The sequence below is a fragment of the Microtus oregoni genome, unplaced genomic scaffold, assembly GCF_018167655.1.
Source record: "Microtus oregoni isolate MIOR12 unplaced genomic scaffold, Mior012 000025F_ref0000491, whole genome shotgun sequence".
Classification (NCBI taxonomy): Eukaryota; Metazoa; Chordata; class Mammalia; order Rodentia; family Cricetidae; genus Microtus; species Microtus oregoni.
In genome coordinates, this window is record NW_024543084.1 from 16,163,166 (window position 1) to 16,189,895 (window position 26,730).

The window sequence follows — 26,730 nt, forward strand, 5'->3', positions numbered from 1 at the left end:
AGGTCCCTCCCCACCGCGTCCCCGCTCCAGCCGAGCTAGCTTCCTCTTCATTGAGGTCCCTCTCTTCCGCAGCCCCTCTGCACCGCGGCGGCCCAGCCCGCTCCCTGCACCCTCCCTCCCGGGACAGGGGCAGCGCGGCAGGGGGCGCTGCGCGGGCCACCGTGCGGGCGGCTGGCGGCGGGCGGGGGCGGCGCGGAGGCGGGGGCGGCGGCGGCGGGGGGCGGGGAGCCGAGCGCGGGCGGGAGGCGGCGGCGAGCCACAGCGCCGAGGCTCCAGCGAGCGCCGAGGAGCGGGAGGAGGAGGAGGCAGGAGCGCAGAGCGCCGAGCCCCGCGCCGCCGCCGCGCAATCCGCCGCCATCCGCCGCTCCCGCGCCCGGCCGCCGCCCGACCGCCATCGCCCGGGCCCGTCGCTCGCGGACGCAGACCAGGTGGGCCGGGGCCGGGGCTGCGCTTTGTCTCCACTGCCGTGCGCTGCGGCGGGCTCGGGGCTGCGGCCTGGTCGGCGCTCTGCAGCTCGCCATTGTTGTGTGTCCGCGGCCAGGGCGGGAGGACGGCGGGCCGGGCGGGGCCGGGATCGGATCGCGGTCGGTGTCCGCGGAGGGCTCTCCTGCACCCGGGGACAGCGTCCTCGTAGGCCGAGGCGGGGGACGCGGGACCCCGAGGCCGCCCGGAACTGCAGGCCGAGCGCCGCCCCGGCTCGGGTGGGTTCGGCTGCGGGAAGTGGGGTGGTGTTTTCAGGGCACCCGGAGCCGCAGCTAAAAATGTTTGCTAATAAACAGGATGTCGCTGCTCGGGGCCTGCTAGATTGATGATTTTTTTTTTGTTGTTGTTTTTTTCTTCGCCTACCTTTTAAGAGAGAAACGCAGCCCTTTTGAGGTGGTGGGCCTTTTTGGAGAGGTTCTGCCTGCACAAAAGTGGACGCTGCTTTCCTTTCTTTGTAAATATCGTGGGGAGACGAAACCCACTGTTAGGCAAGAATAGGTGTCCCCCCCTGCCCCTCCAGGCAATGGTGAGCTTGAAGGAAGTGGGAGAAGGGGGGCGCCGATGCTCTCCGGAGTGTGTCATTTGCTAAATGGCTGCCTGGGAGAAGCCTTTATATACGCCTGTCTTTTGCAGCACAGTTAAAATTTACCTACGGTTTTCTTTCCTGGAAAGGTTAGCGTGTATTTTCGGTGTGTTGTCTATTTTATACATCTCCTTTGGGCTTTCAGTCCGTCCGTTTGAAGCCTTGGCGTCTTTTCGTGGCAGTACAACTGCAGGGGCTCGTATTGTATCGTAATGTCTGCACCGTCCTGCTGCAAGCTGGGACCTGAGGGGTACGGGCTGTAGAATGGGATACCTGCTGCCACCACCTCCAAACCCAGGGAGACATGACTTGGCATGCGGTCGTTGCTCTATGGTTACGGTGTTGTCAACCTAGGATAGAAGGTTGGCCACTTGTGGTGTCATCCATGCCGGAGCGTGCCACAGGTGCTGACTTTGGAGTGGCGACATTGGAGAAGGGATGCAAAACATTGGGAGGTGTAGGAGTTCCAGGTCAGCCTGGCCACATCGTGAAAACCTAACAAAATACCCACGGTATTTAGGTGCTTGGTCAGTGTGGGCTTCTGTGGGGAATGAGCTTGGGAAGACATGTGTAGCCCACAAGAACCTGCTGCCTCTCTAGTGCAGGCCTTTGTAGTGGTTGCCGGGTTTCAGAGGGCTGGAACCCTGGGAAGGTAACAGCCTTCCTTGGGGATAGGCAAGTAATTGGGAGCCTTCAGCTTGTTCAGGCAAGTGAGCCTTTGGAGCCCTGCTCAGGTACCCTTGAGTTACTTAAGTCTCTGAGCCCCAGCTCTTGCATCTATAAAATGGGAATAATTACGGCTGCTCGTGCATCTCGTGGGAGCCGCAGGTAAGATTCAACAGCAGAGCGTGTCCATCGGTGGGAAGGTGGTACGCATGCATGTTCTTGTGGTTCCTTGGTTGTATTGGTCCCTTTTAATTCCTTGCTTTTGTCCTTCTGTTGTGTCTTCTGCGGTGGTGGCCGTTTTTATAGTCTCTGTATTACCCTCGTGCCTAAAAGCAGTGGGCTGGTTTAGAAGACTGAGGGAGCCCAGCCAGATTCCGAGGTGGCTGGGAGACCATGGAAGGACCGAGGATAATACACGGAGGGTGGGAGGGAACCAGTATTTGTCTCACTGAGTGGTGACTGAGGCCTAGCTTGCCTCTTGGACTAGCCCTGAGTGACTCCTTCGTCCCCTTTGGATAAACAGTGACTTGCATCCGGGAGGGGGTGGGGGGGGGATTGTCTCACTTGGTTTGGCTTAATCATCTTGTTTAAGGAACTTCCTTGCCCCCTCCAGGCCCTTTATTCCCCTGCCTTTCGGCAGGTCTGTGTTTGGCCTCCTTCACTGGTCTGGTCCTAGCCTTCTGTGTCAGGGAAGACAGAGTCTGCTGTCCCTGCCTCCAAGCTTGAATTCGTTGTGCTGCTTGTGCCGGCACCCTGGTGGGGCCTGCCCTAGCCCTGCGCACTCTTCACTGGCTTGGAATGGGTGAGGGGAAATCCCAGGGCATTTACAGTCAAAAGCCTTGGAAAGTGGAGTTTCTGGAATGGCCGGTCAGAACTGGCTCCTGAGCCTTGGGCTTTGCTGAGGGATTTTTGTTTGGCCTCTTAACCGTCCTCCATCCAGTTTGATACACACACACACACACACACACACACCACCTTTTCTTTGAAAGATTATTTTATTATACTTTAAGCTTTCCTCCCCTTTCCTTACACAAAGTACCAACTCAAGTTGCCAGTGGCTGTGGGTTGGTTACCACTCCCATTGTTCTTTCTACCATTTAAGATTGGGCATTTTGGTGTTTGTTTCTATTTTAAACCGGAATAGGCTGGGAGGACCAGTGCATGTCTTTCTGAATTGCATACCGAGGTTCCTGTGCTGTCACATGTCCGGATCGTGTTACAGGCTAGCAGGTATTAATAGGGCCTGCCCAAAGCAGACCTTAAAACATTTTTCTCTTAGAAAAAGAAGGAAGAAAATGGCCAGCAGACGCTGCTGAGTTTTGTACTGTGAGCTTGTTACTTTTGGTTTTGAAATGAATATTGCATGCAATGGTAGGACTTAGTAAGTCTAAGGCCATTTTTTTTCCAAATCATAGTCAATTGTATTTATTGTGTGTGTCTGTTCATGTCCCATGGTACCCTAGTGGTGGTCCTAGGCAACCTGTGGGAGTTGGTTTCTCTCCTTATATTCAAAGTCAGGCTGTCGTTGTTGTTGGTCACCCTTCCCAGGAGCCATCTCTCGCACCTCAGTGTTTATTAGTGTTTTATTATTTGGGTTTGCTAGACTGGGGATCATTTGGATGGGGCCACACATGGCCTGTGTTGTGTGATGCTGGAAGCCTTGGAGAAAGGTGGTCAGCTTTCCAGAGCAGGAATATTGTTTACGATGAGCCTTTAGGTCTCCCAGGGCCCCCTTTGGCCTCCTCACCTGGGAGCTGGCAAACCTGGGTCTCACCGCAGGTGATGCCACTGTTTGCACCAGCGGGCCCGCGGGAAATCTGTGTGCCAGGAGGGTGTTTGCCTTGGTGACTTGAGTCGGAAGCCTCGCTTGAGCTTTGTTCTCAACTGCACTTTTTTTTAAATCCTGTGCTAGCTGAGAAGCGTGATTCCCAGACCTCCAGTGCTGTAGCAGTGCTGGCCTGTGAAGCGGCTCCTGCAGTGGAGGTGGCTGGCCACGCAGGGTGAAGTCCACCTTGATTGTGTACCTATTGTCTGAAGTGTTTGCCTCTGTGCCTCTCTGCAACCAGCCTTGGTCCTCTATCCCTCCTTCCGGACCATTGCCTTTCTCTGTGGTGCAGGAGAAGCTGAGGTGTTGGGAGAAGCCGAGTTGATTACGTTTTCAGTTCTCCCATCCTGCATCAGATACTCCATGATCACTTCTTTCCCTGCCATTGTGTAAGGCCCTTTAAAATAGCGTTTCTAAACCCTATGATTAAAGTGAAATTCCTGAGGAAAAAGATTAGAAAACACTGAGAAGGATTAATGAGGAAATAGGGAAGCAAACCATCTCTCCTCGCCCCTAGACTGGAGAACCAACAGGAATATGTTGTCATCCTTACACCCAGAACATTCCACATACACTGTGCACAGTGACAGCTTGGTTCTTCCTGTGAGTGTTGTATTTCGTGCATCTGCCGTGATTTATTTAATCTTGCAATTTGTTAGGCAATTTGGTTGTTACTCACTCCCCCACCCCCAAGACATTCCTCTCTGTTCTTATCTCTGGCTATCACTCCTGCAGTGGGATTTCTGAGGTCAAAGGGTGTGAGGACTGTTCTGGTTTTCTTCTGGAGTTTTTAGTCTGACCTTCCTCTTCCTCAGGTTTTGGGTGGCTCTATCTGGAAGAGGGGCATTTTATTTTTTTAAGGTTTATTTTGTTTAATTATGTGTATGTGGTATGTGTACAGGACTGCAGTGCTCGCAGAGTTCAGGAAAGGGTATTGGGTGCCCTGGAGCTGGAATTACAGGTGATTGTTAGCAGCCTGACGTGGGGGCTGGGAGCCTATCTTAATGCTTCCCCATCTCTCCAGTCCCTGGTTCAAGGGCTTCATCACAGACTGGACGGAGTGTAGGCAGCACTTGTCTCAAACCTCCAATTGTTCTGGCGGTATGGCAGGAAGCCCCTCCCAAGAGACTTTGGGGACCGCCCCAACCTGTCATTACTTTCTTTTTTTGGTATGTTTGGATTGAAGTTGTGAGCCACCGCCTCCCCAGGGGTGGGGTGGGGTGGGTAGTGGTTTCTGTTTGAGAGAGTCTCTCTTTGTAGCACTCTGATGAGGCCTGGAATAAGCAGTGTAGCCCTGGCTGGCTTCAAACTCACAGAACTAGGCATGGTGGTATAAGCCTTTAATCCCAGCAGATCTCTTTAATCCCAGGCAGATCTCTTGGAGAGCATGGCCAGCCTGGTCTACAAAGCGATTTCCAGGGTAGCCAGGGTTACACAGAGAAGAAACCCTGTCTTGAAAATACAAAAAACCAAACCAAAACAAGCAACAGAAATCCCCAAGTCTCACAGAGATTTTGCCTTTTCCACTGCCTGAGTGCTGGTGATTAAAGGTACTGGCCACCTTGCAGTCCCAGAGAGCCTCGACCTGGCCACTGCCTGCCTCCTCTTCCCAGGTACCGAGATTACAGTGTGTGCTACCATCTTGGTTCTGCTTTTCCTTATTGCACTTTTAACAATTGTAAACAAAGCTTTAAAATAATTTTTGTTTTATTTTGTGTGTGTGGGTACAGTGTATACGTATGTACATGGATGTGCGCATGCTTGTGGAGGCTTGCAGTTGAGTTTGGTGTTTTCTTGGATCGCTCTCCACCGTCTGTGTGGTGGCACAGCCATTGAACCTAGAACTCACCGATCTGGCTAATCGAGCTACCTCGTGCAGGTGGACCGCCAAGCTCGCTTAGCTTTTATGCTTTTCCATGCATGTGCAGCAGGCACTCTACACACAACCATCTCAGCCCCTAAGCAGTTTTTATTGTGCTAAAAAATTCATTGTTTGTGAGTGTCCAGGTCAGTGGCATGAGATCTGGTGACAGGGACACTCACTACCAGCCATCTCCAGGCCTGTCATCCTGAACTGACACTTCCTCTTCCTCCCTGCATCGTCAGGCAGCCGCCAGCCTGCTTTGTGTCTGAGTTTGGCCATTCTGGGTACCTTGTATAAACAGGATAACCCACAGTTCATTTTATTCCTGGCCTACTTTATTAGCATGCTCGCAAGGCTCATTCCATGTTGTAGTGTTTCTGAGCTTTCTGAGCTTTCTGAGGCTGAGACAGGAGGATCAAGAATTTCATTGTAGTCTGGGCTGCAGAGTCAGACCCTGCCTTAAAAACAAACAGTAGGATGGCCAGATGGCGCAGTACGTAAAGGTGCGTGCCACCTGACAGTGCAAGCCTGAGGACCTGAGTTCAAATCCAGATAAAACTAGGCGAGAACCAAGCCTCCAGAGTCGTCCTCTTGAGCACCACACACACACACACACACACACACACACACACGAGAGGCTGCCCCACCCCTCCCCTCACACTTTTCTGTGTGCACATGTACTACATTTTCTTCATTTCTCTGTAGCGCACAGCTACCCCGGGTGTGTGCTGTTGTTTCCTGTGTAAATGCACTCTGTGGTCACCTGTAAGTGCGGTGAGCCCAGAGTCAGGCTCAAGTCAGCCTGGGAAAGTTGGGGTGGTGGTCTGCAGTTTGGCAGAATTGAAGTAAGAACCCACTTGGAAGTAGTATGCTGAGGCCGGGGTGTTTTATGTTGAGATGGGTACTGAGGCCATTCGAGTATGGACATTCTCTAAGTGCTCCACCTCCCAGCATGCCTTGGGGCATGGCTTTGTATGGATGATTGGATAGGAGAAGGGGTCTGTGGCCAGCGTCCTTTCCCAGGTCTCTTTGTGTTCCACGGAGCTTTTTGGGCAGGTGGTGTTTACAGACCGTCCAGAGCTTAAAGAACAGCTCTGTTCCCACAAGGACAGAAAATACAGGCCTGTCTGGGAGGGACCGGGTCCCTCCTGCCTGGGTGACCTGAATGGGCTCAGTGTTTAGAAGTCACTACGGAGAGCAGAGGTGTTTTGAGACAAAATATGACATTTTCTGGTGTTTGTTTCCCCGATAAATTAATTACAAAAGTGCGTATGTGTGCATGCAATACTGGTTTAAACAAAAGAAGGAAAAAGTGAGTGAGCGCAGAGAAGCGCACGCTGTTTACAGTTTGCACTGTTGATGGCGGTGCTGGGGTGCAGCGGGGTGTAGAGTGTAGGTGAGCTCACACCAGGTCCTGGGTTGTTTTTTTTTTTTTTTTTTTTTTTTTTTTTGCCAAGGTTTCTCTGTAGCTTTGGTGCCGTTCTGGAACTAGCTCCTGTAGAGCAGGCTCTGGCCTCGAACTCACATAGATCTGTTTGCTTCTGCCTCCCAAGTGCTGGGATTAAAGGCGTGCACCACCACCACCCGATCCTAATTAAGTTTTTAAAAGATGAACAAGTATATATATAAAAAAACAAACAAAAATAACTCAATCCCATGGCCCAGATATTCCCAGTAGGCTTATTTATTTTAAAAAGAGGTCTCACGGGTTGTCCCACACAACTGATAGTGTAGACCAGGCTACTTTGACTGCACAGAGGTCCACCTGCCTCTACTCTGAGAGCTGAGATTAAAGGCTCATATGCCACCACACCTGTAAATACATAGATTAAGCTGGGTGTGGTGGCTCTTGCCTTTAATCCCAGCACTCAGCCGGCAAAAGTAAAAAATTTTTTTTAAGAAACCAATTAACAGAAGTGAAATGAAAAGCAGTACTAAGATGGCAGCACTCGCTGTAACCTTGGTACTTGGGAAGTGGAGGCAGGAGGATTGCCAGTTGTCTTAGAGTTTTCAAATTGGGGAGGGTTTATTTGGCTTATACTTCAACATTGCTGTCACTGAAGGAAGTCAGGACAGGAACTCAAACGGGGCAGGATCCTGGAGGCAGGAGCTGGTGCAGAGGCCATGGAAGGTACTGCTTACTGACTTTTAAAGAACGGGGGGGGGGGGGGGGGGGGGGGGGTGTGTCGCTGGGCGATGGTGGTGCACGCCTTTAATCCCAGCACTCGGGAGGCAGAGGCAGGTGGATCTCTGTGAGTTCGAGACCAGCCTGGTCTACAGAGTTAGTTCCAGGACAGGCTCCAAAGCCACAGAGAAACCCTGTCTCAAAAAAAAAAAAAAAAAAAAGAGCCGGGGGGCGGGGGGCTGGAGAGATGGCTTAGTGGTTAAGAGCATTGCCTGCTCTTCCAAAGGTCCTGAGTTCAATTCCCAGCAACCACATGGTGGCTCACAACCATCTTTAAAGAGGTCTGGCACCCTCTTCTGGCCTTCAGGCATACAGACAGAATATTGTATACAAAATAAATAAATATTAAAAAAAAAAACGAGGGGAGGACACGACACGACGACAACCAGCCCAGTGGCCACCCACCATGGACGAAAATGCTTTACAGCTGGATCTCAAGGAGGCATTTCTTCAACGGAGACTTCTTCCCCTGATGACTCTGGCTTGGTTCAAGTTGTCACACAAAACTAGCCAGTCCACCATTCAAGGCCAATTTAGGTTCATAGCCGAGTATGGTTGCGGGCACCTTTAACACCAGCACTGGGGAAGTAGAGACAGGTGGAACTCTATGAGTTCCAGGCCAGCCGTGGCTACATAGTGAGAGATCCCGTCTCAAAAATTGTGTCTCAGTGTGTGCAAGCATGAAGTGCATGTATGGAGGACAGCTTCCTCTTCAAAAGCATGCTGTATGTTAAATAGCCTATGAGCGGGTTGGCGGCTGCTACTTGAGCAGCAGCGTCTTGTTAAGAACCCCAATTTGCCTTTTGTGCGCCTGTTGCTGTTGGTATCTAGTAGGGGTGAGGTGGGTCTCAGTGCAAGGCCTCTGGAGTTGGGGTAGTAGGGCCAGAGGCTGTGAGCTGCTGCTCTGTTGCTCAGAACTGAATTGTGGATGTGGGTCCCTTGTGCAGGGCCGCTGCAGGAGCTGCTCTGGTGGTCGGTCAGGTGAGGACCCCTATGTGGCTGGGAGAGGGTGCAGTGGGGTCTAAGAAGAAAGATGATCCTGGAAGCAGAGGCAGGCAGATCTGTGAGTTTGAGGGTAGCCAGGGCTACACACAGAGAGAAACCTTGTCTGGAATAAAAACAAAACAAATTATATATTTGTGTGTGTGTGTACATGTGTGTGCACACGGATGTCACTGCACGTGTGGAGGTTAGAGGACAACTTACGGGAGTTGGTTCTCTTCTGCCGTGTAGGCGCCCCTGATTAAACTGGAATTGTCAGTTTGACAGGAAGTGCCTTTACCTGCTGAGCCCCCGTATTTTATTTATTTATTTATTTATTTATTTATTTATTATATATGCAGGGTTCTGTCTGCATAATACCTACAGAGCAGAAGAGGGCATCAGATCTCATTACAGATGGCTGTGAGCCACCATGTGGGTACTGGGAATTGAACTCAGGACCTCTGGAAGAACAGCCAGTGCTCTCAACCACTGAGCCATCTCTCCAGCCCGCCCCTGTATTTTAGTTTATTTTTTATTTTTTGGTTTTTTCGAGACAGGGTTTCTCTGTGGTTTTGGAGCCTGTCCTGGAACTAGCTCTTGTAGACCAGGCTGGTCTCGAACTCACAGAGATCCGCCTGCCTCTGCCTCCCAAGTGCTGGGATTAAAGGTGTGCGCCACCACCGCCAGCTCTGTATTTTATTTTTTTGAGACAGGGTCTTGTGTTGCTTAGGTTGGCCTTTGATTCATTAGGAAACTGAGGACGCTCTTGACATGGTTGTGACTTTACCACACCTAAAGCATAGAGTGACTGAAGAAGCAGATCTGGTAAGACCTGGGGCAGTGGGGGGTTAGGGACTGGGCTGCAGCGTGCCCAGAGAAGGCCTTTCAGATGTCAGGTCAGTGCTGTCATCTCTGCTGCTGCTTCTGTGAACTCAAACTCAGGAGTTTACTGGAGGAGAGGCATGGCCGCACCCCGCCTGTGCCCTCTGTGGTGGGTGCAAGATCTACTTTGGGGTCCACTACCTTCAAGTCCAGAGTACTTTAAGCCGATGGCCTTCGCCTGGTTGTTTAATCTTTTTGCTCTGCTCTGCTTGGCTCTAGAATGCTGCAGCAGCTCCTTCCTTCCAGACTGGAGGAGAGGATGTGGAAGGTCACGTACCTAGGTGTTTATAAGGCACCTGGCACGAGGCAAGCGGGCTCTCAATAAACAGAGCTATTAATGGCCCTGAATTCAGCACTCAAGGAGAGCCCAGGGGTTTGGAGTAGGCAGGCTGAACACTTGGGACTCATCTGTTTACTAGATGCTGAGGCTTCTAATTGTGCTTAGACCTGGATCCAACTCTACACTCCCTTTTCCTCCAGGGCTCAGACCCCTTAACCAACATTTGCCTTGCTGGGAAGCAGGTGCCCTTGGGCTCTTTCTGCCACTTACATCTCCAAGAATTCCACTGTTGTCCTCTTTTCCAGCCAGTAAGGGTGTTTGACCACTGGCTGGCCTCTTGGTGGGGTCTTTTTCTCTTGGAGAGAAAGTGAAGGCGGTTCTGAGGCCCCCCCAGTTCTGGCTGTGCGGCCTTCCCGCCCACCTGCAGTAGGCTGTGGACACAGGGCCTGTTAGTTCTGGGAGACTCAGTTTCTCTGCTGCTGTGTGGGGATGCAGCTGCCTCATTTCCCCAGCTGTGGCACTGCACTGGCGCATAGTGACTGCACGGGCACAGGGTGGAAACCGGGCCACCCAGCGGTGTTATGTGGCGTGGGTTCTGCATTTTGTACTTCAAAACACCAATGCCCCCAAAACAAGGCATCAGTGAACATCCATGCTTGTGACCAAAGTCTAAGCACTTGTATAGCATGGGAAGTAGAAAGTGAAAGTCATTGCTTCCTCCCTGCTGGTCCTCCTCACACACAGCCAGAGGAGTCCTGTCCTGAGAGCAGCCCCCAACAAGGCTGTTCTGTGCCCGGGACACCTGGCATGCTCCTGCCTGACCGCATGCAAAATGCCTGTCAGACGTGGGTCCCTGGGGAAGAGGCCGCTGTTGCTGCTCTGCATCCTGGGCGGATCATGGAGCTGGGCTGGCGACGCTGACTGGGAACAAAGTAGAGATTTAATTAGCTGAAGAGCCCTGCACTCCTGAGACCTCAGCTCACCAGCCCTGCACCCCTGAGACCTCAGCTCACCATTTATTTGTTGCTGACACTCAAGGCCCAGGGAATGGAACAGGGTGGGCCAAGTCTCCAAGCTGTGGACTGGTTAGGATAAGATTTTTTTTTTTTTTGGTCAGGCAGCTGTGATGGGGAGTTGTTTGTGGGATAAATGTGTATGAGCGAATGATGTGATATTTCTTCCTTTTTCCTCTTCCTAGACGGTTTCTCGGTGCAGCCCTGGCTGTTCTGAAACTCTGTAGACCAGGCTGGCCTTGAACTCAGAAATGTGCCTCTGCCTCCCCAATGCTGGGATTAAAGGCATGTGTCACCAAACCTGGCTGTGTGGTGTTTTTTTTTGTGTTTTTTTTTTTTTTTTTTTTTTTGTGTGTGTGTGTGTGTGTGTGTGTGTGTGTTTAGACAGGGTTTCTCAGTGTGTAACAGCCCCGGCTGTCCTAGAACTTGCTCCATAGACCAGGCTGGCCTTGAACTCACAGAGGTCCTCCTGCCTCTGCTTTACAAGTTCTGGGATTAAAGGCATATGCCACCACCACCTGGCATAATATTTCCTTTTAAAGACTTATTTATTTATTGGTTATTTTTCGAGACAGGGTTTCTCTATGGGGCAATCCTGCTGTCCTGGAACCAGGCTGGCCTTAAACTCACAGAGATCCACCTGCCTCTGCCTCCCCGAGTGCTGGGCTTAAAGGCCTGCGCCACCACCATCCAGCTGTTTGTTTTTGTATGTGTATTTTGCCTGCTTTTAAGCCTGTGTATCACGTGCATGCAGAACCCAAGGAGGCCAGAAGGTGGCGTTGGATTGTTCTGGGACTGGTATTACAGAAACCTGTGAGCTGAGTGCTGAGACCCAAACCTGGTCCTCTGCAAGAGCAGCACCTGCTCTCACCCGCTGAGCCACCTCTCCATCCCTGGCTGTGGTGTTTCACGTGAATAAGTAGGATCATGTATATCAGGGCTCATGGTTTGCTGGACCCATCAGCATCCTTGGGGAATGGCTGGCCCTTATAGTGAGTTTTCTCCATCAGTTTTCCTTCTGACCTGGTCTTGTCTGTTGGGGAGCCCACTGTGTGGATTCCCTATATAACCCTTTGGGGATCCGTGAGACTAATTCAGCCCTTTTCCCCATCCCCACCTTCAGAATTTTACCTTTCTTTTAAGAGAAGGGAGACCTTGTGGGGGCTGTTCGGGCACTGCCACCTTGGCTCTGAGGACAGCCACTTCCACAGCCCTTTGAGTTGCCCTGTGCAGTCAGAAGTGTTCAGCTAGCCTGATAGCTGGGGCCTCACTCAAGTTAGATGGAGCTCAGAACGGCCAGCTGAGAAGGAGTCTCCTTAGGGATTTTTTGTATTTTTTTATTTTTTTTAATCTCACTGTAGAACCCTGACTGGATTCAAACTCAAAGCAGTTCTTGGGTCCGCCTCTGCAGTGCTGAGATTATAGGTATGTGCCTCTACATCCGACCCCTTGGGGCGTCCCATGGCAGTCACCATTGCCAGCTTCTTCCTCTTCCGGCAGTGCAGCAGTCCGCCATGCAGAAAGAATTTGAGGTTTTGCTTTGTTTTGAGTGGACTGTGCTTTGCATCATCCCCAGAATTCTTAGTGCCACTCCCCACCCTCTCCTGCCTTCTTCAGTACTGTGAACACAAGTTTTAAATGTGGTTCATTGCTAGGCGGGCGGTGATGGCCCCTACCTTTAACTTTAAATCCCAGCATCCTGGAGGCAGAGCTAGACCGATCTCTGAGTTTGAGGCCAGCCTGGTCTACAGGGCAAATTGTAGGATGGCCAGGGCTGCACAAACAACCCATCCCCCCAAACAAACAAACAAACAAACAAATGGTGGTTGGGAGGAATGTCAGGTGGGGCACAAGTACTGGTCCAGGTGTGTAAGGTGTGGATGCTGTCCAGGAGCCCGGCCGTGGGTGGAAGAGAGCCCGTTCCCACTGGTTGTCCTTTGGTGCGCACATGCACACACACACATCAAAAATAATAAATAGATAAAGCTTAATAAAAATCATGTCTTTTGAGACACGGTTTCAATGTGTGTCCTTGGCTGGTCTGGAACTTGCTCTGTAGACCAGCCTGGCTAGGAACTCACAGAGATTGCCTGCCTCTGCCTCCTGAGTGCTGGGATTGGTGTGCATACCATCACTGTAGCTGTCTGGAAAAAAATTTTTTTTTTTAAAGCCACAAAAGTTTGTTTTCGCTCTCAGGTTTGAACTTAGGTCTGGTATCCTGCGTGTTAGGTAAGCAATCTACTCCTGAGCCACATCCCAGTCCTGGCTTCAACTTTTATTCTGTAGATGTAGAAAGTTACTAAATTATCTTACAGCAGGCGTCCATCTCCTAATGATAGTCTCTAGTCATCTCAGAAATAGTTTCCCAGGGTAGCAGATAAAGGCTCTTACAGCAAGTGAGCCTAGGGGTGGTTTGAGACAGACTGTCTCCCTGGTGGGAGCAGCCTGGGCTTTTAAAAAATTTTTATTTTCCTTGACAGGGTTTTTCTGTGTAGCCCTGGCTATCCTGGAACTCTGTAGACCAGGCTGGCCTCAGCTCGGAGATCTGCCTGCTCCTGCCTCTCAGTACTGGGACTAAAGGCTTGCACCCCCACCGCCTGGCTGCGGCTTCCTTCCTTCCTTCCTTCCTTCCTTTCTTCCTTCCTTCCTTCCTTCCTTCCTGCCCAGACTGGCCTGGAACTAATAGCAGTCCTGCTGCCTCAGCTTCCTTAGTGCTAGGATCATAGATAGGCATGGGCATCATACTTGGCTTCTATTTCGTTATTTTAGGCTCTGTGGTTGGAGATCTTATTTGCTTTTCTGAATTTGGGACTTTCCTTCGAATCTGCGAGGGCTCCTGTCTGAACATGTCTGTGCTCTGCTTTGTGAGCTGCTGTTTTCTCTTGTACCAATTTGAGTGGGCTGTATGTACCAGGCTGTGGAAACTTAAGTATATTTTTCTCTTGTGTTTATGACTTCTGTCTTTAAATTGCTCTGCATATTTAGGTTCATGTCAGTTACACTTTTTGTGTGTGGATTGTTCCCCACCTTTGTGGGTTTCATCCATGTAGCTTTGTATTTATTTGTTCTCGCTTCTGAATAGGTTTGGTTCTGTGAATACAGAGCTTGCCCACTGTAGCAGTGATGGGCATCTGGCCTATTTCCGTTTAGCTGCTCCAGATCACGAGGCTTCTACAGTCTCGGATGTGTGTGTGTATGTATGTGTGTGTGTGTGTGTGTTTGCGTGTGTGTGTGTTTGCGCGTGCGTGCATGCACGCGTTCTGTCAGTCATAGGCAGGGCTGTGGCGGTGTTGCAGGTGCATTCCCAGTCGCGGCTTGGTTAGTGCAGTGCTGGCAGTGTGGGAGCTGTCGTGACCTCACATGCTTACCAGCTTGTGGGTCCTTTAAGGGTGTAATTTCTGCCTAAACTGATCTCTAAATTCATGTAATTCCAGGGACAGTCCCAGCAGGCTTTTCTTCTCCTGTTGACATTTGTTTGGAAATAGACAAAGCGATTTTCTCACATTTCTTTGAAAATGCAAAAGCCAAGAATAATCAGGGCATTCCTGAAGAACATAGCTGAGGAACTGTCTCACCAGCTATGGAGATTTCACCAAAGCAACAGTAATGCGGGTGTTGACATACAGGCAAAAGGGACAGTCCGGCGAGGTGATGGGAAGGAGCCTAGAAACAGACGGCACGCTTTCAGATAATCTGGCTGTCTCCCTGGACTGTAACATACCTACCTGTGGTGAGTTACTCTGCCCGTGTGCTGGCTGTCTCCCTGGACTCTTAACATACCTGTGGTGAGTTACTTAACAAGGAGAAAGCCTTACTTTGGCCCTCAGTTTTTCAACTTCCAGTCCATGACCTTGTCCATGACCCTGTGACGAACCTGCCCGCTGTTGCTGGGAGTGTGTGACTCTCTACTCCTTACCTACCAGGGAGTGAAAAGAGAAAGCTGGGCGTGGTGGCGCACACCTTTAATACCACTGCAGGTAGGCGGATCTCTGAGTTTGAGACCAGCTTGGTCTACATAGTGAGTTCCAAGACAGCCAGGGCTGTTTGGAGATCCTGTCTTAAGAAGGATGGGGAGACCAGGGCCTCACAGTCCTTTACGGGTGTGGCTCATTTGATCTGAGGACCAGCTGTTAAGCCCCACTTCTTAAAGGTTCTGCCATCTCCTGTAGTGCCGTCTTGGGCTGGGAGGTGGGGATGGCATCAAGGCTTTGCTACCTAGGGGCAATAGCACCCTGGAGCCCCTGTCCTGGTCTTGGCTGGGCTCTTTCCCCACAGCGCTGCTGCTGTCCTGCCAGGTGTGTGTGGCTGTCACCCTGGAGCCTGTCTTTGTCTTTTGAGCCCGTATTTTCTAGATCCTATGTGTGTGTCATTTTCAGAGACTCCAGCATCCAAAGGCAGCAACTGTCTTAGACAGTGAGAATGTTTTTTATGTGAGAAAGGTTAAGTCCAGAAGCAGGCCGCAGAGGGGTTCACTGGCCCAGTGCTTCTGCCCCTGGGGACTTAGCGCTCTGATTTGTCACTAAAACCTAGGGACTGAGTCCGTCATTGGTGGGCTGGACAGAAATGGCTTGGTGATGTTGGCTGGTGTTTGATTAGAGGGCACCCTGCGCACCTGAGGGGGTGAAGGAACCTGTGGGCCTTGTGTATGAGTCTGGAAGGTGTTTTTTCCTCCCATCTGCTGACTGTTGGATTCATCACTGGCCCGAGTGCTGCTGCAGGATGAGTTCAGGGGTGGGCCATGGGGGGCGAGGCAGTCATGGCTGCAGGAGTGTGACGTCAGTGCCAGGGCACAGAGGGAGGTGGGCTCTGCAGCTCAGCTCACTTTGTCTTTCTCATTCAGTCCAGCACCCCAGCCCATCACCCCACTCCCCAGGCTGGTTTCCATAGTCAGAAACTGTTCCAGGCTGGGACTCATTGCTTCCTTTCATTTTAAGGGGGCTAGTGGGTGGAGACAGAGTGAGAAAAACCTTTCTCCTAACATCTGGGATTTTATGTGCATCGTGTGTTCTTTCTGTGCCCTTCATTCGTCTCTGATTTCTTAACTCTGGGGATTTTTCTCGAATATTTTTCTTTGAATTTTTAATTTTATGGTTTCTTTCACACTTGAGAGAGAGGGAGAGGGTGATTATTTTGCTGGGGCGGACTCCTGCATTACTGGGACATGGGGGGAGGACACAGGTAGTAGGTCCTCCTGGCTTCCTTTTTTTGCTCAGCACTCTGTCCAGCCCCCATGTCCTTGGGCCTTTCTTAGCCTGTTTATCCAGTGGGGAATCTGGCTGACACACTTGTTTGGTCCTCTTCCTTTCAGAGTTAGGCACCACTTCCTGGCACCCCGGGGTGCTCCTTCTGAGAGTAAAAAGACAGTCCCCTCTGCAGCCGTGTAGCATGTCTGCTGCTGCCAGAATTGCCCCTCAATTTCAGGTTCTTTACTCATTCTCATTTTGGAGGGTTCTAGAAGAGTGTGTGGTCCTTGAGCAGAACGCCCCTGGGGGTTGGGATGGTGTTTTTCGGAGTCCCGCAGAAGAGGACTATGTGGGCTAGCGGCCGTTCTGTAGATGTGTGCACACGTGTAGATGACACAGACATCGGAGTGTTTCTGTGAAATTGTCTCTCTGATGCCTCCTCTGCATTTCCCCTCTGGTCATGGCTCTGACATTCTGGTCCCAGAAGGAAGTCATTGTAACAGTCTCCTTATAACGCCTACACCGCCCCTCTAAGGAGAGCCCTAGGTGGATAGCAGTCCAAGTCTTCTGTAGCACAGGCTCTGTGTTCATTTGGGGTGTCGGCATGTCACCTGGCCACTGACTCTGAAGTCGCCATCTGTCCCCATCTCCCTGGCTCCTCTCATGCCCATGTTCTGGCAGAAAAGCTTTGGCAGGGGATTTGTCCCCTGCCAGAGGCCCCACTTTACCTCCGTGAGGTGGAAGTTAGCAGAGCAAGCCAGGCTGTTCCTGGGGCATCGTGGGAGTACTCTTGGGCTCTGCCCTCCATGCTGGGTTGGGTTGAACTGAGGAAGCAGTGACTGGACAGGCTAGAGAAAGTTGCTTCCTGCCCGAGGCCCACAAACCTCATTCCTGGCTGCCCAAACTCCAGCTTGCTCTGGGTGACGTCATCCACAGAGAGGCTCTCGGTGTAAACAGTCACAGCTGGGCCACTCGGGGACAGCTGCAGCTGGCCGAATGGCAGCCGCTGAGTGTCTCTTCAATTTCCCATCCGCATGTCCGCACATGCGCACACACAGCGCAGATTTGTTTAAAACTTGGGTGCAATGCTTTGTGAGCTTTATGGATGATGGTTTTCTTCTCCAGAAATTATTTGTATTTGTGTTTTGAGGCAGGGTTTCTCTGTGTAACAGTTAGCTGTCCTGGAACTCACTTTGTAGACTAGGCTGGCCTTGAACTCACAGAGTTCCACCTCTGCCTTCTGAGTGCTGGTATTAAAGGCATGCACCACCACTGTCCAGTTCCTTGGATTTCTTTTTTAAATTTTTTTTTTCTTTCTGTGCTGTGAATGGAACTTAGGGTCTTGTGTGTTCTGGGCAAGCACTCTGCTGCTGCACTACAGCCAGCCCTCATTGAACCCTTGCAATGGGAACCCAAACCATAGTAGATCAGGGTAGTAACTGGAAGCAGGTCATTGACATCATGGGAGGGTTCCTGAGAATCCCGGCGGCCTGTTGCAAGGAAGTGAGAGATAAGGCCTTGTGCCTGGGAGCGGGATTAAGTGTTTGTGTCTGTGTCTGTTCCGCATTTGTGTGGTGCGTGCACACAATTGTGTGGGCACCTGTGCTGCAGGGCTAAAAAAATCTTTCATTCTTTGCCTTAGGGCCTTGAGTCAGGGTCTCAAGGATCCAGAAGCTAGTCTTTTGGGTTAGGGTGGCTTGTGAGTGAGTTCCTGGTCCTGGAATTACAGGCATGTACAGCCATGCTTGGCTTTTGATGTGAGTGCTAAGGACACCCACATGCATGCATGAAAAATTTAAAGCTATCTCAAGTGTGCGTTTCATTTGTTAGTTAAAAACAAAAACCAAGCAACAAAAACAAAAATCAAACAATGTTATGGAAAGAAACCCAGGCAGAGCCGGTGAGCATCCATGCTTGTTGTCCATATTCCCCTCATGGACAGTTTGATGGTGTTTAAGATGCAGTCACGGTGGACCGCTGATCTCAAGGGATGCCGGAGAATTACAGCACACAGGCTTCCGAGGGCTCATAGGAGCTGTGCAATCTCAACCTGCGTCTCATGATTTCTGGAGGTGTACATGAGTGTGGGGACAGGTTCCCGGTGATGGAGGACAGGGCTGGGTAGCTGGAGCCCCAAGGTGGGGAAATGGAGGCCTCGGTGGCTACACAAGAGTCTGGAGAGAGCTGCTGAGAAGTCTGCAGGGTGGGTGCTGCAGTCCAGACAAACCAGTCGGCTTCTGCTGTGCATCTAGAACCCACGGAGAGCGAGACCTGGCTTGTGTGTGGTCTTTATGTTCCATGTAGCCCGAGGTTGGCCTGAAACTCTACATCCTCCTGCTTCAGCCTTAGTGCTGGACTTTGCAGATCACCGCCCAGCTCTTTTTTGTTCCTTAAAATAGAAGTGTGTGTGTGTGTGTGCGCATGCTATGCTCCGCATCCAGCCTTGTGCTGGCTAGGCAAGTCTTCTGTCACTCAGCTGTCCTCTGACCCTTTCATCCTTTACTCACTCTCTGAGGAATCTGGTGTGGGGTGGAGGCAGGTTGCAAACGCTGTGTTTCAGAAAATGACTGGGGAGAAGTTTAAGGAACTGTGTTGTGTAGTCAGCAGCCCCGGAAGGTGAGCGGGCTGCTCTCAGCATGAGCTGTCTGCTATCCGCACTGTGGTCCTGATGGAGGAAGGGGCCTGAGGATCAGGAATGGAGATCAATGTGTGGTCAGGCACGCGGAAGAGGCTTGTGAACTAAGTGCCGGAGGGTTGGGCCTGGGAAGAGGCTTCCTTTCTTTTTTTAGTTTTTGGTGCGTCTTTGGGCTTGGCGTCCTCCGTGGTGTCTGATATCCTGTAATAAATTCTGGCTCATTAGGATCCCCAGATAGAGCTGTTTCCTCACGTTTATTTGAAGCTTTTTTTTTCTTCTTTGAGACGGTGTTTCTTTGCAGCCCCAGCTGTCCTGAGTCTTGAATCTTGCTCTGTAGATCAGGCTGGCCTCGAACTCACAGAGATCTGCCCGCCTCTGCCTCCTGAGCGCTGGGATTAAAGGATGCACCACCACCGCCGGGCTCCCAATTTTATTTTATTTTATTTATTCATTTATTTATTTATTTATTTATTGCTTTTTCGAGACAGGGTTTCTCTGTGGCTTTGGAGCCTGTCCTGGAACTAGCTCTGTAGACCAGGCTGGTCTCGAACTCACAGAGATCTGCCTGCCTCTGCCTCCCAAGTGTCCAATTTTATTTTTTAAATCAAGTGTATGTCTGTGTGTTGTGTGTGGGTCTTGAGGGTTTGCACATGACCACTATGCCTATAGAGGCCTGCAGAGGGTTAGCTCCTCCAGAGCTGGAGTTAGAGGTGGTTGTGAACCACCTGCCATGACTGCTGGGAATTGAGTTCCAGTCCTTTTTAAGAGCAGTGTGCACTCAGCTGCTGAGGGATCGCTTGCTCATTCCTGCCTTTCTTATGCTGGGGTCTCGCTCTTGCTGAGTGAGGCCCTAGAGACAACACAAGGAGACTGGCCCATCCTGCTGTGTGTCTGTCGAGCCTTCTGTCTGGGGTTCATCTTCGTTTCCCTGTTTGACCTGTGCACCAAAGGGCAGAAAGCCATAGTCCTGTGTTCAGCCTAGCACCTGCTTTTGTGGATGAGGATTTTCTGCTCCCTGTGTTTGTTATTTTTATTTGTAATACTTACACGCCGTGGTGATGCATTGGGCAGGCCCAAGCAGTTCAACATTGCGGCTGAATGTTACTTGTTGTCTGGCCTTGTGTATAAGAAGTTAGGGGACTTCCTGCTGTTGGAGTACCAGATGGCTGCTCGGTGTGTCTGTGTTCCGCTGCACCAAGTGGTTCAGGGTCTGGAGCATTGAAGTGTCTGAAATAAACAATGGGATCTTTGTTTGTTTGTTTGTTCAAGACAGGGGTTTCTCTGTGAAGGCTTGGCTGTCTTGGAATTTGCTCTGTAGACCAGACTGGCCTCAAACTCAGAGATCCGCTTGCCTCTGTCTCCTGAGTGCTGGAATTGCAGTCATGTGCCACCACCACCCGGCTTTTTTAAATTTTTTGCTGCAACCCTTTAATACAGCTTCTTGTGTTGTGACCACAACCACAAAATTATTTTGTTGTTATTTCGTAGCTGTAATTTTGCTACTGTTTTGAATCGTAATTTAAACATCTGATGTGTGACCCCGAAAGGGTCACGACCCACAGGTTGAGAACCACTATCCTAGCAGTACCATAGTGAGGCACTGCTTTGTTTAACTATGTGAACCTATAGGGACATTTCTCATTCAGACCAGCACATGACCATGCCCCATGCCTAGCCAGCCTGCTGACCCTGCTGAGGAATCTTAATGACTGTGTTCCTGGTCCCTGTAGGTGTTTCCTGGATTGTTTGCTTACCTGCTCTCTTTCTGGGCAGGTCATGGTTTTGCCATCTTGTATGGTGATGCCCCTCCCCCCCTTTTTCTGTGGGTGCCTCTCAGCCGTGGCCTTGGCTGCACTCAATGTATGGCTTTTCCAGGTGGCCACTGTGCTCTGAGCTGGCAGAGATCCTTCACCAGTGTGGGTGATGCTGTTCTCGGTCTTGAGGGTGAAGACTGAGAAGGCAGGCCGTAGATGTACTAGCACCAGGGAGGCTGTGAAAAGAATGGGCTTTCCCTGAGGAAAGCCTGGATATGAAGCCAGGGTGTGGATTAGAGCTCTCTTTTGGGGTTCCTCATCCAGTGCTGTCACCTTGCAGGTGGCCAGTGCAGTGCCTGAGGTGACGGCTGCGACAGCCTTGTGTCTATGCCCTTGATCCTTTGACCTTTGACAAGATCTCTCTGTCCTGACAACTGGACATGAACGCTCTCCTGTCAAACAGGCTGACATGGGTATCTTCTAAAAAGGGTGGTGGATAAAAAGTCCGGGGCACGTGAGTGCCCAGGTGGGTGCCTGGTGCTCAGGAATGCCCACGACTGCCATGATCAGCCTGAGTGCCCAGCTGTCGCTTCTCCCCACCAGCCATAGCCCATCCCAGATTGCCTGGCTGGTCATCTGACGCTGGCTTATCCCCAAATGCGAGTGAAATTAATCCTGTTACCCGGAAATGGCTTTTGATGAAATAGTGTGTGGGGAGCCAGACCCTGTGAAGGACAGACAGCCGAAACCTGCTGGACAGGCGGGCCCTGTCTGGAGAGGCGTGGCCTGGGTGTCAGTGTCTTTGTTGGCTTTTGTTCCTGCCCAGCCTGGGCCTCTGCTATCTTTAGATCACGTGCCAAAGTGTGCATACTTACTTAGATTTCTAAATGGCTTGTCCTTACTAGTTCTTTATAGCTGGCTTCATGAGGATTCCCCCCCTTCATCTGGCTAAAAGCAGCATTTTCTCTTTGCAGAGAGCATCTGGACCCTTTAGAATTGCCTAAGGTGGCTGCCGTGGGACAGGAGGGTCACAGGCTGGGCAAAGCACCTGCAGTTTCTTCCAGTTTCCCCTGTGGTATTGAAGTTCCCGATTAGATTTTGTTTGGAGATAAAAAGAGCTTGTCACCTACACAAAAGAACAGACGGCAGCAGACAGCTGTGGCTGGGAGCCAGGCTAGGCCACGTTCCCAGCCAGGACCTGGAGGATCTGGGCCAGTCCGGTCCCACAGACCCAGGTGTGAGTCAGGCTGTGGGCCCTGACCTGCCCAGCAGGCCTCAGCAGCTTTCTGAGTGACAGGCAGTGCCTGCCCAGGCTTGCTTCCTGCCATCCTGGCCAGTAGGCTGGGGGAGGGTGGAAGTGTGTGTGGTTGAGGAGAAGATGGGCAGCTATCTGGAGCCGATTAAAAGCCCACTCGTAGCCAGTGCTTCTGGCCTGTGCTGTGAAAACCAGCTGGCAGGTGGGTGCAGGCTGGGCCAGGACCCAAATACCACAGGCTTTGGGCGAAAGATAAGTAATTTGGGGGGATTCTAAGGGCTACAGTTTCCTTCTGGAGTTGTGTTCAGTGGGTTATAGCTGACTGAAGGTGCTCTGAGCAGGGGCTGTAGACTATAAATAAAAAACCAGGTGTAAGCTGACTCCGAGTAGGGATTCCTCTGGTGCTGTGTGCTGGGCGGACCACCTGCCACTTGTGTGGTCTTCACCTGGGATTATTGCCGGAATGTGTGCCAGGCCCTTCCCTTCCCCTGGGGCGTTTCCATAGCAACTCTTCCCTCCCCTTCCTGTGGGAAGAGATGGCTGGTTTGACACAAAGTAAGAGTCACATGGCTGTACTTGGCTACAGTTGGCCTGCACTTGAGTGTTCTTGACCAGTTGTTCAGCAGTGAGGTGACTGAAGTCTGGCGGTACTAACGGAGTGGCCAACAGGTGCAGAATTGAGTGAGCTGGACCGCACCCCACCCTGCTGTGCAGCGCTGGTGCAGCCCTGGTGTTTCCTGTGTTGAGCTTACCCAGGGCCCTCCCTTCCCACGCTCGGGATATTGCAGGTACACAGTGCTTTCGCGAGGCTGAATTGTCTGGGAATACACAGTTCGAGACCGACCTCCCAGATACTTGTAACTTCTCAAGAGCGGGCCTGGCTTCTGCTCTGGGACTCCTCGGGTGGGATGGGTGACAGTTAGCTTCAGTGCTGACTATCAGGTAGGCATGCTGAGGGTGTGTCTTTGCCCTGGGCCTAGTCACTTGCTGTCAAGCCTGAAGACCTGAGTTCAGTCTCTGGATTCCACATGGTGTGAGAACCGAGTCCTGCAACTTGTCCTTTGACACAAGTATTTACTGGGTGGTGGTGGTGTTTGCTTTTAATCCCAGCACTCAAGTGGATCTGTGGGTTCGAGGCCAGCCAGGTCTATAGAGCGACTTCCAGGACAGTCAGGGCTGTACAAAGAACCCTGTCTGGAAAAATAAATAAATGCTTTGGAGTGAAGCCAGCTACACTCACATAAGACCGACTGCAAAGGCCTCATCCACTTTTTACCAGTGTTCCTTTTGTTTCTGTTTTTTTTCCCCCTTATCCTCACTTAGTCTCACTACAGTCTCAGATTTTAATTAAGAATTTACCAGATAATGCCAGGCAGTGGTGGGACGCACCTTTAATCCCAGGACTCGGGAGGCAGAGACAGGAGGATCTCTGTGAGTTCGAGGCCAGCCTGGTCTACAGCATGAGTTCCAGGACAGCCTCCAAAGCTACAGAGAAACCCTATCTTGAAAAAAAAACAAAACAGCAAAATAAATAAATAACTTTTAAGCTAATGGTGCTAAGTCTAGCCCTGCACACTGTGTGGCTGGGAAGGAGGTGCCCGGACAGGCTATCACTGGTCATTCTCAGTGACCAGAGACAGTTGTGGTCGGGGACCACAGAAATGTGGTAGCCATTCAGCGTGTGTCCTTGTATCAAGGCTAGAGCTGACTGTGAGGTGGGGTTGTGTCTAGCTTGTCCTCTCTTATGTTCCAGGGTTAGCCTGTGTTAGGTGTATGGAAGCATGAGCACATCCGTGTACCAGCTTCTGTTTGTGTGGCATCTTACTATATATACTGAGTGGTTTGAAACACAGATTTCTGCTCTTCTGGCTCTGACGTTTAGAAACCTGAGCTGTGTCTCCCAGGCCTGAAGCCAGGCTGCCGGCAGTGCTGCCTTGTGCTGGGGGCTTTAGGGCAGAATGTACTTCCTGTCTTCTTCCAGCCTTTGGAGGCCTGTGTTGTGCCTGTCCCCATCCTTCCTCTGTCTTCCCAGCTCTCTGACTGAGCCTCTGCTCCTGTTGTGGGACTCTCATGACCCCATGGGGCTTCTCACATCATGCCACCTAGGACTTGGCTTAACCACACTACAGATCCCTCTGCCACCAGGCTCTGGGCACAAGGACTCTTGGCTGAGGGACACACAGCACTGAACTTACCTGCACACCTGCACACAGTCCCTGTTTGTGACCGCTCCCTAGCTCCCTACTCCACCTTGCCCTTGGCGTTACATTTCTTTCCTCTTTTTTTTTTTTTTTTTGAGACGGTTTTTCTGTTTATCCCTGGCTGTCCAGGAACTCACTTGGTAGACCAAGCTGGCCTCAAACTCACAGAGGTCCGCCTGTCTCTGCCTCCTGAGTGCTGGGATTAAAGGCATGCGCCATACCTGGTGGTATTTACATTTCCTTAAGACAAATGTTACGGAAAAACTAAAAATCTACCATTTTAGCCTGAGTGTACCCAGATAGATTATTGCTTGACCACGTTTCATTTTGGAAGCTACCCTATGAAGCAGGGTACAGGTCCCATCATGTGACCACCCCAAGGGTTCAGTCATCTGTCACATGCTGGTCTTTTTTTTTTATTTTTATTTATTTATTTTCAAAAATATCTATTTATTTATTATGTATACAATATTCTGTCTGTGTGTGTGTCTGCAGGCCAGAAGAGGGCACCAGACGTCATTACAGATGGTTGTGAGCCACCATGTGGTTGCTGGGAATTGAACTCAGGACCTTTGGAAGAGCAGGCAATGCTTTTAACCACTGTGCTATCTCTCCAGCTCCTGGTTTTTTTTAAATAATAGTTCCAGTTATTTCTGTGTATGTGTGCGCGTGCATGTGTATGTGTGTGTGCGTATGTGTGTGGATTGCACGTGTGCAGGTGCCCCTGGAGGCCAGGAGGTGGTGGTTGTAAGGCACAAGGCAGGTGCTGGGACCTGAACCGGGTCATCTGAAAGAACAGTGAGCACTCTTAACTGCCTGGCTATCACCCCAGGTTTTTGTCTGTAGCGGCAGGATCTTGAGGTTGGCCAGGTAGACTCTGAAGCCTCAGTGTCCGGCTTCAGCCTCTGCATTGTGGGGGTTCCAGCATGCAGCATCACGGATACCTGGCTGTGTTGGGCCTTATACCCAAGTCATCTCTTCTATTTCAATTACCAGTTTGAGTTGACAGATGTGTCTACTACCTAGCTCCTGTCAGTTGATAAGGAAATCCACTTTTTAAAGTTTTCTTTTTAGGTGTGTTTTGCTTATACGTTGTGTGTGTATTGTGTGTGTGCTTGGTGCCCATTGAGTCCAGAAAAGACTGTCGGATTTCCCTGGATCTGGTGCTGGGATTCAAACCTGGGTCCTCTGCAGGAGCGGTCAGTGATTACAACCAGTGAGCCTTGCTTGGCAAGGCAGTTGTTTTGTTCTGGAATGTGGTATGACTTCTCAATACATGTGCAGTGCATGACTGTTAGATCAGGGTGGCCAGCACATGTCACTGCAGAAACTGGTGTTTATTTGGGTAGGAGACTCCATATCCTCTGCCTGCTGTTTGAAATATTCCATTAATTGTTCACCCTAGCTCTCCTGCTCCTCTCCAGACTCTTATGTTTACTTCTCCCTCCTCCCTCCCAGACTCCCTGGTAGACACGGCTTTTCCGTCTGTTTCTTTGAGATCAACTTTTATATGTTTATTTATTTTGTTTTTGAGACAGGGTTTTTCTATGTAGCCTTGGCTATCCTGGAACTCTCTGTAGACCAGACTTCTCTTTGCTCACTCAGTGAGATCCCCGTCTCTGCCTCGTGAGTGCTGGGATTAAAGGCATATACCACCACTGCCCAGTGTAATCAACTTTAAAAAAATTTTATATGTTTATTTTTTTTATTTTTTATTATGTATACAATATTCTGTCTGTGTGTATGTCTACAGGACAGAAGAGGGCACCAGACGTCATTACAGATGGTTGTGAGCCACCATGTGGTTGCTGGGAATTGAACTCAGGACCTTTGGAAGAGCAGGCAATGCTCTTAACCACTGAGCCATCTCTCCAGCCCCCTTTATATGTTTATTTTGTACATTATTTTACACATGCATTGTGTGGGGAATATGTGGAGTCAGAGGATAAATTGTGGGAGTTGGCTCTTTCCCCCCTGAGGATTCTGGGAGTAGAACTCAGGCTGTTGTCAGTCATGGTGGCAAACACCATCTTGCCTCCATGTGTAGTAAGTCACCACATGTGAAATTTGTCCTTTGTCACCTGAATCTCCACACTTGACACAGTGACCTCCACTTCTGTCTGCAATGCTGCAAATGACAGCTTCATATTTTCTATGGCTAGATAATAGTGCATGCACACTTTGTCTGTCTGTCCACAAGATCCTGGTTAGCTGCCTTGGCACCGTCACCTTGTACTCGGGCGTGGCCCCGCTGAGCACTCCAGCCATGCGCGGTAACCATCTGCACTCTTCCTTGGTGCCTCCAGCTCATGCAGCAGCTGCTGCTTCTCCGCACCATCTCCAACACCTGTGGGTTTTTTCCTTCTTTCTTTCCCGTAATTAGTGATTGTGACGGGGTGAGAGGGTGTCATAGCAGTCAGTTTTGATATGCATTTCCCATTAATGGAGAATTTGGGGTCAACATATCCTTGAGGTCCTGTGAAGTTCTGGTTACTCTGAAGTGGCTTAAATTCAGGTTCCTCTCTTAGAGGACTTGTGGTCTATCCTGAGGGAAGGCTGCTGTTATTGGGTCAGAGCAGACTCATCCATAACGGTTTAGAGGAGGGGAATCCCACGACAAAGCAAGGGATGTGGCAAGAAGGCACCTGTGGGTCAGCTCCCCTCATGGTCGTGGCTGCTCACTGCTCCCGAGGTGTAACGCTAATCCTGGGCAGGACACGGCGCTGAGGGTTCTCACTGATCTTGGACAGTGAGCACGGGAAGTTTTTGGTCATCTGTTGTCTAAGTTGATATGTGGGTTTGGCTATAAATGGGCGTGGCACTCCTTGTACTGAGTCAAATATCCTGGTGTGCCAGGGCCTCCTCATAGCTGTGGGCTAGGATGTGAATGAGGAAGGGTGGCTGTGGCGAGAGAAAGGACTGTCTTTCCCTGAGGGA

The 26,730-nt window shown here is 50.7% G+C and overlaps 1 protein-coding gene across 15 annotated transcripts in view; it reads left to right on the plus strand.

Moving 5' to 3' along the window:
* The first annotated feature begins 309 nt into the window (after positions 1-309).
* Positions 310-26,730, plus strand: part of Prrc2b (proline rich coiled-coil 2B) — a 79,235-nt gene continuing 52,814 nt past the window's right edge. For 14 of the 15 annotated variants that reach the window (XR_005976391.1, XM_041675121.1, XM_041675132.1 and 11 more), the window contains exon 1: positions 310-428. The gene's annotated coding sequence lies outside the window, so the exon portion shown is untranslated. Of the gene's footprint in view, positions 429-469; positions 702-26,730 lie in introns of those variants that run through there. The other variant, XM_041675122.1, reaches the window with a different exon arrangement.